Here is a 19508-nt window from a genome sequence, read left to right as displayed (position 1 = left end):
AATCCATCGAGTTCTGGTACATTCCTAGGTTTCACAACGAGCTAGCCGATGCTTTGGCTACTTTAGCCTCGATGCTCCCTTATCCGGGAAACACTCATATCGATCCACTAGAAATCGAAGTTCGGAATCAACACGGTTACTGCAATACAATTGAGACAGAACCAGATGGTGAACCATGGTATCATGACATAAAACAATTCCTGAAAACAAGAGCATACCCAGAGTATACCAAGGAAGATTAAAAAAAAAAGAACTATAAGGCGGCTCGCCAGTGGTTTCTTCCTGAATGGGGAAATTTTGTACAAAAGGACCCCAGATTTGAACTTGTTGAGATGCGTAGATGCCACAGAAGCTGAGCGGATCATGAGTGAAGTGCATTCGGGGGTATGCGGACCTCACATGAATGGATATATTTTGGAAAAGAAGATTCTGCGGGCAGGGTATTATTGGCTTACAATGGAGCGAGATTGCTTCAGTTTTGTTCGCAAGTGTCACCAATGCCAGATTCATGGTGACCTGATTCACTCGCCACCTTCGGAGTTGCATCCCATGTCCTCTCCTTGGCCTTTCGTTGCTTGGGGAATTGATGTTATTGGGCCAATTGAGCCAAAGGATTCAAATGGGCATAGATTCATTTTGGTTGCAATTGATTACTTCACCAAGTGGGTGGAGGCCGTTACTTTCAAAGCAGTCACCAAGAAAGCAGTGGTAGACTTTGTTCATTCCAACATCATCTGCCGCTTTGGTATCCCAAATACAATTATCACTGACAATGCATCCAATCTCAATAGTCATTTGATGAAGGAGGTATGCGAGCGATTTAAAATTATGCATCGCCATTCTACCCCTTACCGGACAAAAACCAATGGAGCCATTGAAGCGGCGAACAAGAACATCAAGAAGATTTTTAGGAAAATGATCCAAGGTTCCAGACAATGGCATGAAAAGTTGCCTTTTGCTCTTTTGGGATATCGCACGACTACTCGAACATTTGTTGGTGCAACTCCTTATCTGTTGGTATATAGAACGGAAGCTGTAATACCGGCTGAAGTCGGAGATTGAAGATACAGAATGGGTAAAGACCCGATTAGAACAACTAATGCTGATTGATGAAAAACAGCTAGCACCAGTGTGCTTTGGCCAGTTATACCAGCAAAGAATGGCATGCGCTTACAGCAAGAAAGTGCGTCCAAGGCACTTCGAGGTAGGCCAACTCGTTTTGATACGCGTTCTTCCACACCAAGTAGAAGCTAAAGGAAAGTTCGTCCCAAACTGGAAAAGACCTACATCATCAAGAAAGTGTTACCAAAAGGGGCCTTGCACTTGGTAGATGAAGAAGGACGGGTACCAGACATGACTTTTAATGCAGATGCAGTCAAAAGATATTATGTCTGATATATACCCAGTGTGGAACTTTCACACATGATTTTCTAAGATCGAGATGACGAAGTCTACCATTGCTCGCTATTCCAAACAAGTGTCACCCTTTTGTTACCCATTTTAAGTTGTATTTTTCTTCCTTATTTTCCACTTTTTGGAACCTGTGTACTTACAAAAAAAAAGGAAAAAAAAAGAAGTCAAACAACAAATTTTTTGAGTCATTGAACTACGTCCGACCTGATTCCAAAAGGATACGTAGGCAGCCTTACCCTGGGTTCGGTCCCATCGCAACAAGAAATCCATATTCCCAATACTCCAAAACTGGGGCTGAAGTTTATTTTTATCTTACGGTTTTTCTGTAGAAACAGTTCCAAAAGTTGTAATTCAGTTCAAGGTTTTTTTTTGCCTTTTCCTGTTAAGAACTTCTGATCGATCTTTGAGAATACTTGAAGTCCCCATGCCAGGGGCATTGGCCAACTTTTCGCATGTCGTATCTTAGTAAAAAAAAAGAAAAAAGAAAGAAAGAAAAGAAGAAATGAGAGAGTCTTATCGGTGAAAACACGTATGGGCACTGTAAGGCGACAGTAAGCAGAGAAATGCGAGATTCTTATTGGTGAAACCCAGATGGGCACCATAAGGCGACAGTGATTAGAGAAATGAGAGAGGTTAGTTAGCGAAAACCCGCAAAGGGCGCTACTAACCGAATGAGGTTCTTCGATGCTCCGACATGAGCACAACCAAGACAGTTTCAAGATGAACATTTGCGACGTATTTTGAGAATTAAACAGCTCAAACAGATCAGGCATCCAGTCCAAAATACATGTCATGATTCATTGAAGTCGGCACATATCTCCAGATAAGTCTCTTTATTTCTCTCCCCGAAAGGGACACCTTTTATATAGACGCAATTCCTTTTTTCACTTCCAATTGCTCTTCTATTCTTTTCCATAATTTTTTTTAGATTCCCTTTCGGTCTAATCTTACATCAAAAGCAAAGCAAAAACTGGCTGCAAAACTGGCTACAGTTTCCCCGTAATACCGAGCACAATTTGGAGCATATACAGCATCGACGAAGGCAGGAATCCATCCATGATCTCTTTTGATAAGGCGGACAAAGTGTCTCAAAGAAACTGAAAAGGTCGCCTAAGCAAGACTTGCTTCATGGGAAAAGTTGATAAGCAATACAGACAGAAATTGGTTCTGGGTGCAAGACAACTAAGTTTGATTTTAAAAGAAAATTGCCTTGCCTTAGGGACAAGGATTAGCGGTACCATGGACATCCGGGTATGAAACAGTCAGGGGAAACGTCATAAAGACAATGTCTCTAGAAAGAGATACAGAGTATCCGGGAACCTCGGTACCACACTGACAAAATCAGTTCTTCGACAGCGGAGGGGTGAATTCAAACTACTCAGGGCATCAAGGCCACAGACCGACCACCACTTTAAAAACTCACAAAGTTTTCTTTGTTTGAAGCAGGATCAAAGCAGTGCAGAATGGCAATTCTCAAAGGGCGAATGTCACCAAAGGTAAGTTTTCTCAAAATCTCCACTTTCCTTTATTTGCAGCATGCATCATTACTGTCCATACCTCCTATTTTCGTAGCTTAAACCAGGTAGAACCTTTTCGCCTAGGGGGATCTAACTCATAGTTTCTGGGTAGAAGTACTCTTCGCTCATGCTGTTTTTCGTAGCTTAACCCAGGTAGAACCTTTTCGCCTAGGGGGATTCAGCTCATAGTTTCGGGTAGAAGTACTCTTCGCTCAGATGTTTTATAGTAGCTTAACTCAGGTAGAACCATTTCGACTAGGGGGATCCAGCTCATATTTTCGGGTAGAAGTAATCTTCACTCAGGCTGTTATATGTAGCTTAACCCAGATAGAACTTTTTCGCCTAGGGGGTTCCAGCTCATGTTTTCGGGTAGAAGTACTCTTCGCCCAGGTTTGCTTTTCGTAGTTTAACCTAGGTAGAACCTTTTCGCCCAGGGGATTCAACATCCTTTCAGTAATACAAGGTGCCAGCCCCCAGTTACACTCCTTTCTGTAATACAGGGTACCAACCCCTGGTTACGCTCCTTTCAATAACACAGGGTGCCAGCCCCTGGTTACACTCCTTTCAGTAATACAACGTACCAACCCCTGGTTACACACCTTTCAGTAATATAGGGTGCCAACCCCTGGTTACACTCCTTTATGTAATACAGGGTACCAACCCCTGGTTACACTCCTTTCGGTAATACAGGGTACCAACCCCTGGTTACATTCCTTCTCAGTAATACATGGTGCCAACCCCTGGTTACACTTCTTTCAGTAATATAGGGTACCAACCCCTGGTTATATTCCTTCTCAGTAATACAGGGTACCAACCCCTGGTTACACTTCTTTCAGTAATACAGAGTGCCAGCCCCTGGTTACACTCCTTTCAGTAATACAGGGTGTCAGTCCCTGGTTACACTCATTTCGGTAATACATGGTACCAACCCCTGGTTACACTCCTTTCGGTAATATAGGGTACCAACCCCTGGTTATATTTCCTTTCGGTAATATAGGGTACCAACCCTCGGTTACATTTCCTTTCAGTAATATAGGGTACTAACCCCTGGTTACATTCCTTCTCAGTAATACAGGGTGCCAACCCCTGGTTACACTTCTTTCAGTAATACATGGTACCAACCCTTGGTTACATTCCTTCTCAGTAATACAGGGTGCCAACCCCTGGTTACACTCCTTTCGGTAATATAGGGTACCAACCCCTAGTTACATTTCTTTTCGGTAATACAGGGTACCAACCCCTGGTTACACAACTTTCGGTAATATAAGGTACCAACCCCTAGTTACATTTCCTTTCGGTAATACAGGGTACCAACCCCCGGTTACATTTCCTTTCAGTAATACAGGGTACCAACCCCTGGTTACATTCCTTCTCAGTAATACAGGGTGCCACCCCTTGGTTAACTTCTTTCAGTAATACAGGTTGCCAGCCTCTGTTACACTCCTTTAAGTAATACAGGGTACCAACCCCTGGTTACACTCCTTTCAGTACTACAGGGTGCCTACCCCTGGTTACACTCATTTATGTAATACAGGGTACCAACCCCTGGTTATACTCCTTTCGGTAATACAGGGTACCAACCCCTGGTTACATTCCTTCTCAGTAATACAGGGTGCCAACCCCTGGTTACATTTATTTCAGTAATACAGGGTGCCAACCCCTGGTTACACTCGTTTCAGTAATACAGGGTGCCAACCCCTGGTTACACTCCTTTCTGTAATACAGGGTACCAACCCCTGGTTACACTCCTTTCGGTAATACAGGGTACCAACCCCTGGTTACATTCCTTTCGATAATACAGGGTACCAACCCATGGTTACACTCATTTCGGTAATATAGGGTACCAACCCCTGGTTACATTTCCTTTCGGTAATACAGGGTACCAACCCCCGGTTACATTCCCTTTCAGTAATACAGGGTACCATCCTCTAATTCCATTTTCTTTGGTAACATAAGTTACTTCCCCTCGTGGTTGCATATCCTCACATAGTTAGTTTATACTACTCTTGTTGTCTTCATTTCAACAAATTAGATACTTTAGCTTTCTCTAACTCGCAAAATTTTCCTAGTGCCAAACAGGGGCAAAAAAATTTTGTTCGTTTTGTTCGTCTTTGATGGCTTTGCAGGCCCTGCCGCATAGCAAAAGTGACGATTAAAGCTTGCAGTTTCAGCTTTCTCATCAGAATAAAAAAGTTTTTCGGTCACAAGATAGTTGGAGTTAGCAAGGATAATGTGTCAGTAGCCCAGCTTCTCGAGTTTCATTTTCTCTAATTCTGATCTGGAAAGCAAGCAATCGAGAATGAGCCATGATCTTTTCCTCAAAGAGCATCAAGATCCAATATAAGGTCAACACAAGCGAGCAGGTCAAGAATCAATATTTGACTCCACAAGACACATAGATTTGGAATTTTGTAACTCTTAGTTTGCAGACATATGTAGTTATTTCTCTTTTCCTTTTGATGTAATCAACAAGTAACAGTAACAAAAACAATAGCAGCAAGAACAGTCTTAAATCTAGTGTCTGGTAGTCCCAGCTATCAAATTTTCCCAGAACTACACTGACCTTATTCCTCTAAATAAGGATATGTAGGCAACCTCGAATCGGTCACCATTTTAAAAAAAATGCTTTCATTGGAGTGATATGTGAGCAAAAATTAGCCATGGCATTCACTTTTCTTTGTACGAAAACTCTTCATGTTCTCGAGCAAAGAGGGGCAGCTGTGAATACCTAATTTTTGTATTGTTTTAACACCTCCTAAAGTCATTAGTGTTTTATTGCTTTAATTATTTTTCCCAATTTTTGTGTCTCTGATTGCATATTTCCTATCATAAAAATACCAAAAAATAGTTCTTTCTTTATTTGTGCATTTTAGGAATTAACTAACTATTCAATTGGTGAATTAATCTAGTTAATTGATTATTTGAATAAGTTACTTAATTACTTTATTTGTTTGTGTAAATTTAGTTTAATAAGTAGGATTAAGAAAGAAATTGGGCCAAATTTGAAAGAGAAAGTGTCCAAAAGTGCAAGATAAGGGGCTGCCCTTGAAAGGGTCTGAAATGACGTAGTTTTGCCTCAAAACTACGTCGTTTCATTAAGTGACCCAAGATCAAATCTCACCCATTGATCACCCCTTGATCTAATGGTCCATATTTGATCTCTCAAGAGGTATTTAAAGCCTTAAAAATTTGAAAAATTCCCTCATTTCCCCCATAACTCTTTCTCTCTTCTCTCTCTCTCTCTCTTCTCTCCGCCGCCGCCGGAAATCACCCACCGGCGGCGGACCACCTCCAAACACCTCCAAATTAACACCATGTAATCTCCACAACCTCCTCTTCCCATATCTCCAAACCAATTCCTTCAAACACCCCTCAAACTCCTTGAATTTTAAATCTAGGAAACTTTAGCCGCCACTTTTTTGGTCCAAATTCTTGAAGCTCCGGCCAACACCATCCTACAATACATAGATGAATGGATAGAGCTCCACAAGACCTATCTTTTCCTACCCATTTCACCCCCAAAATCCCCGTCGCCGCCGGCCCGCTCCTCACTGCCACCGCGGCTCCACTGCCTCACCACCGCCAAAATGCCCCGAACCCCTATCTTAGCTATTTTTCGACTCAAAGACACTCGTTTATTTTGGCGAGATGCTGAAACTCATTTCGTTCTAGCATCTACCTGAAATAAATGTGCGTTTTGGAGTCGGGCAGTCACCTTTTATCATCTCCGGCGTCTTCTCGTGGCTCGAACAGTTTCAAGCATACTTGTTAGGTATAATCGTCATATCTTTAATTAATTTCTGATTTTTTATATTAGTAGATTAGTTTCTGATTTTTGATTTTTCCGTTTTGGTTGTTTTTTGTTAATTAGAGTTTTAAGTTAGATTTATTTAATTAGTTATCTCTAATTAGTTTAGTAGTTTGTTAGATTTGTTATTGATTTAAACATGATCTTTAGTGTATTAATTAAATCATTCACGTAGTTAGTCGATTATTTAGTTGTTGTTAGTCATTGTCCAATTATTAACGATGCTCGTTCTGTTTTGAGCATTAGTTTGTGAATTTAGTTGTTTGTTTAGTAATTAGTTTGCACAAATCGAATTCATTCCAATCAAGTTGGTTTGAATACTTAGTTCAATTACGTTTTTAGTCTCGTTTATGCTTTGTCAGTTCATAGTTGTTCAAGTTTGATTTGTGTTGAGCAAGTAGTTTGTTGTTGATAGTTAAAATCTAAAGTTTAGTTTATTTTATCACAAAATAGGGTAATAGTAGCCTACTTTTACTAGTAGGGTGGCTGAAATAATATTTTTTTCCTTGCTTCTGATACAGCAGATTTTCAGGCTGTCCTTTCATCTTTGGACAGATCTTGAACAGTGTTTAGCACACAAAGTCAGTCTTTTGGACAGATTTGTGGTGAACCAAAATCTGTCCCATAAAAGGGACTTTATTTGCCTATTTAAGGGGCTGCTATTTCCTCACTTGAGGACTGGATCACACATTTGTTGGGCAGTCTTTACACCCTAAAAATACAACTTGGAGAGTAAAATTTCAGCAACTAAAGCACCCTTTAGTAAGCTGAAATGGTGAGCTTTGTGAGTAAATTTTAGAGTGCAAACTTTTAGAAAAGTATAAGTCTTCTTTAGAGTTGGTTCTGGGTTTTTTCTAAGGTTTTCGGGCTGTTTAAAAACAAAACTGTTGTTGTTTTCTGCTTGTGTTTGCTGCTGTTTTTTTTTTTCCTGCTGAGCTCTATTTCTTCACTGCTGTATTTATTTTCTGCAATCCAGGTATTTTCTTAAACTTTGCAATGCAGATTTTTATATTCAATGGATGAGGATATGGCTCTTTTTCAGCTCTATGAATACGCTTGATGTGCTTTACTGGAATAAATGAATGTTTAGCATGTTATTCATATAGTCATATTTCAGCATGTACATCTGTAATATTTGGTTGATCTTTCATTTTTTTTTACCTGTGTAGCTCAAATAACATTATGTTAAGTGTATCTAGTTAAGGAATGAAATATCTTTTAGAATTATTATGTAGAGTTTAGTTTCCTTTTGCCTTGGTTTTATGTATTTGTGGTTTTGTTATTTTAATTTTTCTCTTAGTGCTAAAAATAACTGATAGTAATACTTCTCTTCTTGGTTAAGTTGAAATGAAGTTGGGGAATAGTATGTGATGAGTGTGCGGGAGAGAGGAGAGAACCAGTGAAAGAATTTCTTAAATGTGTTATTGCTATTTTGAACTTCTGTTTGGTTGAGCTTGATGCATATGTTTGTTTCTCAGTTATATGTCTAGAAGTCCATGTTCATTAAGGCATTATTTTTAGCTACATGTCCTAGTTGGGTTTACATTAATTTTAAGAATATTTTAGGCCACTATTACCTTTGGTTTAAATTTGCTGGCCATTCTTTTTAACATCAAGGCTACTGAAAAATTTGAATTTGTCAAGTTTAAAGTAGTAAACAAGTTTTGACTCAGTCTTTTAAACACTGAGTTTCTTTATTAAATAAATAGTTTTAACAAATGAATTAATTTAAACGCTAGGCAATTAGTAGGCGTGTTTTTAACTTCACGGAATCGCTTGCGTAGCGTGAAGTTTAACATTCAATAAATTAGTTCAATAACCTCATATATAACCATTAGTTTTAGTTAATTCTTTGCTAAAATCGATGATTCACTTGCATAGCGCGATAGTTAACTTTTAATAAATTTCAAAAAAAAATTAATTTTCTCAAATGTAGTAATTTTCCCAAAAGTCATAGTGTGCTAATAATCCTTGTCATGACTACGCATTCGCTTGCGTAGTGTGGTTACGATATCTTGTTATTCTTTATCAATTCTAATAAAGCAAGTATTAAAAGCGGATAGGTAAAACATGAAAATCTTATAAATCACAGTTTGTCCGAAATTAATTCAAGCCAAGTTTTAAGTCAATAAAGCGACCGTGCTAGAACCACGGGACTCGGGGAATGCCTTACACCTTCTACCCGGTCAACAGAATTCCTTACCTGAACTTTATTTTCGCAGACCAATAATAATAGAGTCAAACCTTCCTTTGACTAGGGATTCAAATAAAAGGTGACTTGGAACACCAAAAAAAAAAATCAATTCCAAGTGGCGACTTTGAACAATAAAATAATCCCTACTCAAGTTTGTCACTTTAATTGAAAAAACTCTTTAACCCACAATCAACACACATTATCTTTTTGGGGGTAGAAAAGGGGTGTGACAATAAGTGCAACTTTCTTATGGAGTGTATACAATATTATAGTGAAACTATTATTACAGGACAATTTCTTCTTCAAATTATTATGCTTAGGTTGAAGCCTTCTTCCTTATTTCCTTAGCTAGTCTTTCGTTATAGTACTTAGGGGAGACCCTCTGACTTTTGTAAAGCTGCGGGCTTATTACATCATATACTTGACGAAATTTTTGATGTTCTTGCTCTTCTATAATTATCCCTAGTTACTTACCTTTATGCCCTTGTGCTTGTAGGGTTGCTTCTGAACTGAAATTTTGCTTCTCTCTCTAATGACACTCTCTTTTATTTCTGTAACACTTATACGGTACCTTTAACTACCCCAACCCCTATCTAAATATTTCTCAAGGATCACGATGTCATCATATCTGGGAGACTGAATTCCCTAAGTTGGGGTTCACAACGTTTATCTTGCCTGATCTTTTGATTTATCTGTATCCTCTAGTCTAGCCATAACTATACTATTCCTGAATTAACTACTAACTACTCATTGGTCCATTCTCATATCTATATTTCACGTAATCTCTCTTGGGTTATTTTCTTTGTCTTAAATTACCTCTCGCATTTGCTCCTTATGTATCAAGTGTTCATTCACACTTATTTACCAATTAACATCTCGGGCGGGAACCCTTACTTCCTCTCCCCGGCGCCGTGCTTACATATTGTTATGGAGTTGTAATATATCTGTAGTATCTGAGTAAATACAATCTCATTCTTTTTGCCTTTATATCGCATTCTTATTTTACCATTCTATATTTACCAGAATCACTTAAATCCGACTTAATACCATATCACACCATCTTTCTCCCTTTAGTGGAGTACTAACATTTAATGATATGAAGATTTACCTATAAATGTTTTACCTCTTCATCTGTGGCATTTTTTCACATCTTCACCGACTCTTACTCGCCTTGAGGTAACCCTTCTGTACCAAGGATAACTGAATTTCTTACGCACAAGGGTGACACCTAGTGTAAATGGCACACTTAGTTCCTTAAGCTTAACTTTGTTCATAGTGTCTTCCTGAATGACCTTTAAAGGTTGTTATTTTGTTATCCATTCTATTATTACTTGAATGCGATCTCTGAAATTCTCATGATGCCGACTATTATCAAATCCTTCAGTTATCAAATCCTTCAGTCCCTAATTCATGTTCAGTTTATCTTGTTCACTAGCCCATACTGATTTTTATTACTCTGGGGGTCTAACTTTTCCTTCTGGTCCAACTTATTTCTCAAAATGAGGACATGAACTTATGGCTTATACTCTTTTATTGTTTCAAGGCATGTATCCTCTTATCTATCCCTTCACTTGACCATTGGCTCTGTCATCCTGTCATATTTTGATCTACCGTTATCACTCATCTATCACATCTTACTCATAATGCTGCATTTACTCTCTTCTTATTCTCCTGCTAATATTTCTGTCTATCACTTTATTCCGAAAACTTCAACAAAACATTCTTTCGCTTTTAACTCTCCTTGCTCCATCCACTTACTCTTCGGGTCGTCTAACATTATCTCTTTACTAGGGACGGGAGCCATACGAAGGTAAATATTTATCCTTTCTTAGATTCTATCTTCTGAATTTTTTGAAAATTCTAGTATTCATATCTAATAGTACTATTCTAGAGTGCACCATCTAGGTGTCTCACAATGAGAAATATTACCATGTTTGCAATATCCTTTAGAAATGTCAGCTAACGCTAACAACCCATCAACCATTTTGGGTTACTCTAACCCCAACTGGATCCTGATATCCCATCCTTCTCTTAAACTATATATGTTAGCTCCCATAGGGCATAACTGAGATGGGTGTGGCCAATTGTACATACCTCTATTTCTGTTGAAAGTAACTCAAAATACTTATATTTCTCTGCCTGAATTGTAAAAACTGATAATCTTCACTAACTGGGTACCTCGTACCCTTCTTCACCTTGCTTCTTTTACTTGTTGAAACTTGTATCTACCTTCTGATTCTCTCGTTGCTTTTTAAACCATATGGGTGGATAAATATTCATGCCTTTGGGCTCCTTATCAAGAAGCTTACACGTCTTAGTACACACATAATCTACTGAAGACCTTACATTTACTCATCATAAGCATGATGCAAAATCATGTTCCTCTGACTCTACTCTTCCATAGCCACATTCAATCTCTTACCAACTGTCTTTCTGGATGTAGGTATCTTTGTATTACGAATAAAACATAATTTAAGAGTTTGAATTCTTACAACTGAACTCTACCACACGATCTAGAGTAAGAAGAAAGAGTGACAGTCCTAAATGCCATGTAGCCTCCTGCTTATAAGTATGGTGCACAATACACCCATAAACAAGACTTTACTATTTCTCGGCCAGGATGTTATTGATAAATAAGTGCAAATGGATGCTTGATTCATCAAGAGTCAGTGCGAGAGGTAATTTAAGACAAAGGACATATCCCAAGAGAGATTACGCGGAATATAGATATGAGAATGGACAAACGAGTAGTTAGTAGTTAATTCAGGAAGAGCCTAGTTATGGCTAGACAAGAGGATACAGACAAATCAACAGATCATGTAAGATAAACGTAGTGAACCCTAACATAGTGAATTTAGTCTCGCATATATGACATCATGATCCTTGAGAATATTCAGATAGGAGTTGTCAATTCAGAAACACGTTTTCTTTTATGTGGCAGATTAATGTTATTTAATTCTTTTGGTTATAGCACACGAGGAGATATATCAAGAATAAAAAGGTCATGGACTCTACTAGCAGTGTAGATAAAACGTTTATTAAACTTAATAACAACATAGTTATTAGCAAAATAACCATTATAACCAATATCCATTATTTTCGAAACAGAAATCAAAATTCTTCTAATAGAAGGTACATAGAGTACATCTTTCAAAACTAAGATTCTATCACTACTAAACGAAACTCTAATATCTCCTAATGCTAAAGTTGGCGCTGGCTCGCCATTGACTTGAAAAACGCAAATTTTATTCTCACTTAGCCGCTGCATTTCCTGAAATCCCTGCAAAGTAGTGCAGATATAATTAGTGGCTCCTGAATCTACACACCAAAATATGGTAGAGACAGTCGCTAAACAAGTTTCAACAATATTTAAATTTGAATTACCTTGCTTATTCAACTTTGCTAGATAGGCAAGGCATTACTTTTTGTGATGCCGAGGTTGCTTGCAATGATAGCACCTTCCTTTGGGATTTTCCACACCAGTAGCCGCATCTCCAGGTGCCAAAACCTTGTGAGCCTTCTTCTTTTTCTTAGCGCCTTTTGACTTAGAAACCAAAGCTTTTTCAACATTCAGTGCCACAACTAGATCTTGCTGTTTGATAATAGATTCTACTGCTTGCAGCTCATTCAACAATTTTCTAGTGACAAATCCATTTTGTTCATATTATAGTTCAAGCGAAATTGTTGAAAACTGTCAGGCAGAGTCTTCAGAACCATCTCAACTTGAGATTCCTTGTCAATCACAGCTCCACGGACCTAAAGTTCATTCAGAAGACCCATCATTTTATAAACATGGTCCCTAACCGATGATCCTTCAACCATCTTGATATTCAAAAGGGTTTTCATGGTTGTCTGCTTAGCCGCGCGATTTTTCTCACTGGACATCTCTTTGAGACTTTCGAGCATGTCATAAGCAGACCCCATAGACTGATGTTGATGTTGCAAAACATTCACCATAGAGTCAAGAATGTAACATCGCGCCATCTCATCAGCCTTAACCCATTTGTCATAGGTCTTAACCTGATCATCAGTAGCATCTTCATCAGGTTTTTCTGGGCACCCCTCGGTGATTACGAATTTGTAACCTTCAGCAATTGACAATATCAAGGTTCCTTTTTTAGTCAACATAATTCGGTCCTTCTAACTTGTTTTGGTTCAAAATTGAGGTAAGTGAGTTGAATGAAGACATGGTTAATCTGAGAGATATTCACATTAATTAGACCATTAGTAATGCTATTAGAATAATAAAATTCAAATAGAACATTACACATATAACCATGCTCATTGAACAATTAGATTTGTTAGGGAAACTTAACTATTCTTGTAAAATATATGAGTTATGTAAGATATTTACCCCATAAATTAAAACAGGACCAACTAAGATGGAGTATAAACTGTCAATTTAAGATAGGTAAATATCACTTTTATAAACTCTAGTTTCATTGAATCAACATGTAACTCGGTTGGAGAGTTAATACAAGTTATCAAATAACTAGAGGAAAAACTACAGTAATCATCTATAATGAATTTATTCGATGTGGAAGAAGACCTATGTCAATATATAAATTCATTGTATTACTGTAAAACATAATTGGAAACTCTGGGGATTGAACCCTACCACCGTTGTTTTCTTAAAAAAATTATTAAAACAAATTCCAAAAAATAAAAAATAAAAAGGCCAAAAACTCATCTAAATGACCCTGAATGCCCTAAAAATGATGTACATCATGAGCAAAGCTCATGTGTATTGCTCACTGGGTCGTTTTAGATGAACCTAACAAATTTGAGGTCAATCGGAGTTCGGCAGAATTTTAGAATTCCAAATTCATGAAATATTTACAAAATCTGTTTTTTGGCATTTTTTTAGGGTTCTGTTTATTTTGACTCGTTCATATCATGTATCATACTTATGTATGTTAATCCATGATTTCAGAACTAAAATAGTACTCAAAACAGTCACATTTTTATAAAAAAAACTATCATTGTTTTCATAGAATAACCACACCAAACATGTATAATTTAACAACACGCTTTAATGTTACTCTATTTATGTTCTATTACATTATCTAGTTAGATGTAAGACGGCGTCTGATACCAATTGTTAGAACATGCGCAGCGGAAGCAAGCATACAATACATGTATCACAAACATGTAAACTAGACAATGATATAATTACGGAGATTAGAAACACTAACCTCTCAAAAACGTTACACAGGTCCTCCACAGAACAAGAAACCAGGGCTGCAGTCTTCCGCTATGCTCCTTGTAAGACCTTGGACGAAATTATTTGTATGGACAAATAATACAACTCTGAAGAGTGAGTTGTTAGGTGAAACCAGTCTTCCTTTAATAGACCCGAAATTAAGCCATAATAGGGGCTCAAAAACGTGTAGGATTCTACTAGTGCAAGTAGAATCCTACTCTAACTCAAAAGGATAACTTTTTACCCAAGTCTGTCCAGGTTTTTGCTAGGTATAGTAGGGACCACAGAAACAATAAGAGGGTACCAATTATAGTATTAATTCGAAAATTGGGATGAATTAAATCCTACTATAATTAATTACAGTTTATTCCACAAAAAAATTGCAATTGAACTCCTCAATATGAATTTCAAAAATTCACTAACACTTATTTTAACTCTCCATGTTAAGATTATAAATATCAGTTAATTAAATTAAATAACTAATAATTTAATTTAATCAACTAATTAAATCCTTTATAATTCCGCTTAAACTATTTCATGTGACAGATACAAAATTCACCGACCGAATTTTCATATGAAAACTTATAAGCTTACATCTTTGGGTATCATCAAACTCAAAACCGAGTCACGGATTCTATCAACTAATTATTATTTCACAAATGCTATTCGTTATTATCCAATTTATTATGCATACACTAACTCTGAATAGAATTGTACCTTTTGATAAATCAAAACAATAAACAAATCATATTAATCATAATAACTATATCAAGATTAGGAGTATAAGCTCATTTAATGAATTAGAGAAAATATTTCATATATATTCAGTACAAAACATCTTTTCTCTACTTGGTCCGTTCAATATACACTAAGTATACTAGCACAAGAAGTTGGAGCAAAATCACTCCCATAATCAAGATAAGTTATACTTTAATCTTGTGCTACAATCATCAAGATATCTTGCCCAACAATATCTTCGATTGTGAACATTGTTTATTAATTATGAGAACCGATAATTTAATCTATTGTGCATGAGCTAAGACTTCATACACTAAATTGTCTACTACATAACTAAAGGACACACATGTAACAAATGATCTATTTAAAATGATACTTTATTGAATCAAATAAATCAAATAAACAATTATTTCACAAAGAATAAAATACAATACTATATCTAAATCGCACGGTTAATAGTATATCCCAACACTAGAGGCCAGGTGATCCAGACTAGTTTGGCTTCCAAAATAAATATCGAACACGGAATGAAAAATCAAAGAAAGAAATTAATAAGTACTTCATATATGTACTCATATTTAATTGTTACAGGTTAAAGGTATTTTAATTAACTTTTACTATATATAAGTGAGCTAAAATGGTATTTACGTAAGCAAGTCTCCATTGTGACGATATATGGAACTTATCACCATCTATAATCATACGTTCAACTAGGCAATAAATTTATGACAATCCCTTATCATATACATCCAATAAAGGAAAAAATGTAGAAAAAAATCAAACAGTCTGTTGATTTACCTACGGCAAAAATAACCCAAACAATAAATTTACACAGATAGTATTACCATAAAATAACTTACCAGTAAGTTAAAACATTAAGTATTGGCATTATAAATATTACTAGTAGTGAACACAGAGAATAAACTTAATTAAAAGTAAGTAAATTTGTGATTACTTTGATGACAAGTTGTATTTCTCTCCCAATGGCTTCTTTTGGGTTGAATATTGTAATTATTTGTCTTTTGATTTTTATTACTCTGTCACCAACTTATGCTTTGGTTGACTTTTACCAAAATTATAATCCCTTATGGGGTCAAAACCATATAACTTTCTTTAATCAAGATACTGAAGTTCAACTTCTTTTGGACACATCCTCAGGTAGCTCAAAATTATCTTTTTTAATTATTTTTTCTGTTGGTTTAATTAAGATTACTATCTAATTTTTTATTGGATTCTATGATATTTTAAAATATCATACTAAGCCATATAAATATCATCAAATCATTTACCGACATTTATTTTACTTTTAATAAATATATAGTGACATTTATTTATGACTGTTATGAAATGGTTAATTATGTATGCAGGAGCTGGATTCCAGTCCAAATTACAATATGAATCTGGATTAGTTACAATGAGGATGAAAATACCAGACAAGAAGACCTATGGAGTTATCACAAGTTTTTATGTAATTCTTTTTTCTTGTGTATATATTAACAAGTACTGTATATGAATTAATGAATATAACCCTTAACTGAAAGGTGGATGGTTTTTTATGTATATATATTGCAGCTAATTTCAGAAAATCAATTTCAAGGGAATCACGACGAAATCGATTTCGAATTTATAGGGACAGAAGGGAAATTGCAGACAAATTTGTTTACTAACGATATGGGTGGCAGAGAGGAAGTCTACCAACTTCCCTTTGATCCTTCTCAAGATTATCATACTTATCAAATTCTCTATGGTCCCCACCATATAGTGTAAGATTTTTTATATATATTCACAGCGTAAAAATTTACACAACTATTGTAATTTAATTATTGAAAATTAATCAATATTTTATTATCTAATTTTCAAATTATGCTTATTATAAAGATTCATCTTAATTACTCTTACTTTGTAAGCGATCTAGTTGTGTTTATTATCTTTTATACCCATTGTGTATAAAACTTAAACTAGTGACAGGAAGACGTGTTGCGCTACCTACTCAGACATATGGGCATGTCTCTTTTTTCTTAAACTCGTACCTAGCTGGTTTTATTGTTTTGTATATATATATATATACACACACATCCGCCCGTTATTTTAGTTGAAGGCTTTGGCTTGGCGACTATTTAAGTTAGTTCTTCAAAAAAAAAAAAAAATGTTGGTGCATAGAGGTAGTGTTGGAGCTAGGGGACGGAAGTAGTTCATCCGAACCCCCTTCACCAACAAATTACACAGTGTATATAAGGTAAAACAAATTATGTATATATATATAAAATGTTGAATCTCTTTGGCTTTTTTGTATGTTTATTTTATTTTTATTTTTTTAAACATCATGGCTCCACTACTGCACAGAGGTTAAAACCAAGGTTAATAACATTTACATGTCTCGCTCTCTCTTTTTTGTTAAGCTCTTACCTGACTGGATTCATTGTTTACTTATTCTATCTAGTATACATAAATTATACATTAATTGTATGGTTATACACATATTATATATTTGCCCACTTTTTTAATTTAAGCGATTGATTGGGCGGTTATTTAAGCTAATTCTTCACATATTTTTTTTAAATTGTTGGTACATAGAAGTTAAAACTCTTATAACATTTACATGCACTTGTTGTCCTTGGTTTTTTTAGGTGGTTTGTAGACAACATACCAATTAGGTCATTCAAGAACAACACAATGAGAGGAGTAAACCTCCCATCAAAACCAATGTGGATAGAAGCAAGCCTATGGAATTCAAACAGTGTGATTTGGGCTGGAACTATTGATTGGAATAAAGCACCATTTATTGCTTACTATCAAGACTTCAATATTTCTGGTTGCCCTTACCAAACAGGCAATAATTGCACATTGTCTCCAGTTCTGAATCCCTGGAATAGGCCAAAAATAGACCCTCAACAATTGCAGCTTATGAGGAATTTCAGAAAGAAACACATGATTTATGATTATTGTTGGGTAAATGGAGTTAGGTTCCCATAATGTTAGAACTCATCAGAGTCGGAGCCAGAATTTGAAAGTTATGGGTTCTGATCTTATCACTGAACCTCATTGTTGTTACTAGGCTCACAATTAAATATTTTTACATATTTAATGGATTTCTAATACAAATACTAGATTTAAGCAAAAGCTACTGGGTTCGTCCGAACGCGTAGCTACTACACTACCTCCGCTCCTCATCGTGCTTAGTTCAGTTGGTTAGTTGATTAGTTTTACAGACCTTTTTAAAAATATATATATATATTGTCAAGTAGTATTATAAATCATATGTATTTCTGTGTTCATGGATACATGAAATCCTTAAGTGGAATGAACATAAATCATATACCATTGCGGCTTTATTTTATTACTCTATTTCTTTTACGACAGTAATGTCCGAGCTAACTTGTGCGCACCTTGATTATTTCACTTTATATTTGTTATATTCCACTAGCACATGTATCGAATAACTTTTCCATCAAGATTTACGTAGATGGTAAAATATTTCAATTACTACTTTAACTTCTATAGAAGTAGTAATGTTTTTACACTATTAAGTCATCTTAAAGGTAACTAATATACTATAATAATAATTATCAATAATAAAAGGAATTAATACTCTAACAAAATAAGACAAGACACCTTTACAACAGTTTAAATTATACTGATTAATTGCGAAAAGAAACCATTTAATTACACTGTCAATTTACGACTATGGGCAAGCTTTTGAAAACCGCTTATAAATATATTTTTCTCAAAAATACTTTTAGAAAGAAGCTATATTTTTGTACTTTTCAAAATTTTCTTTTGCTTCGCTTCAAAATCACTTTTTTCCTTCTAAAAGCTTGGCCAAACAACTCAATTTTTGGCCAAAGCTATTAGACAACTTGGGGAGATGGTGACTCACACATACAGAACATTTAATGTTCCAACGACAAACAAACAAAGATGTTCACGAGTACTTATGATCCAGCCTTGGAAGATCTTGACTTGATCTTTTTTTTTCTTTTTTCTTTTTTAACCTTCCGAAAGTTTACTTGACTAATTCGGGTTTGAGTTTGACAAGTCTCTTCATTAAAGGGTATAAACGTTTAGCGGCGGTAGCTACATATGGTAAAGGGGTGTCAACTGACATTATTTCAGTCGGAAAATTACATTCTGTAATTAGATAAAAAAAATTTATGTACATACACTATATATATATCGACACTCTTTGACTTCATAAGTTTACTTTGGACCCCCTTAAAAAAAAATTTGATTTCGCTACTATAAATTTCTACATCTGGTTAAAAGCGAAGGAACCTTAAATATTTCCCCACGCTAATTTGATTGTAATCTCATTCCTCTTCTATTCTATTCTTCTATATATTCAGCTGTTAGTACTGTTTATTAGGAAGACTAGTCAGCTGGCTGACCTACCACCCTCACGATATAAACGCCATTAATTTATTCTAATAACGAGTGAAATTATAACCTTTACAAAAACCAAGTCAAACATAAGATAAGCTTGATTTTTGTCTGGTAATAATACTAGTATATGTACTGCGTACATGATTTCTTTTATTCTGAAGCGCCATTTTTAGAACAGTTTAAAGAACAAAGAGTTACATTATGAGTGATGCTAACGTTGCTAAGAACTTGGAAATTGGAATATAGTTTGGTCAA

This window comes from Nicotiana tomentosiformis, chromosome 6 (genome assembly GCF_000390325.3).
Source record: "Nicotiana tomentosiformis chromosome 6, ASM39032v3, whole genome shotgun sequence".
Classification (NCBI taxonomy): domain Eukaryota; kingdom Viridiplantae; phylum Streptophyta; class Magnoliopsida; order Solanales; family Solanaceae; genus Nicotiana; species Nicotiana tomentosiformis.
This window is presented reverse-complemented; position numbering follows the sequence as displayed.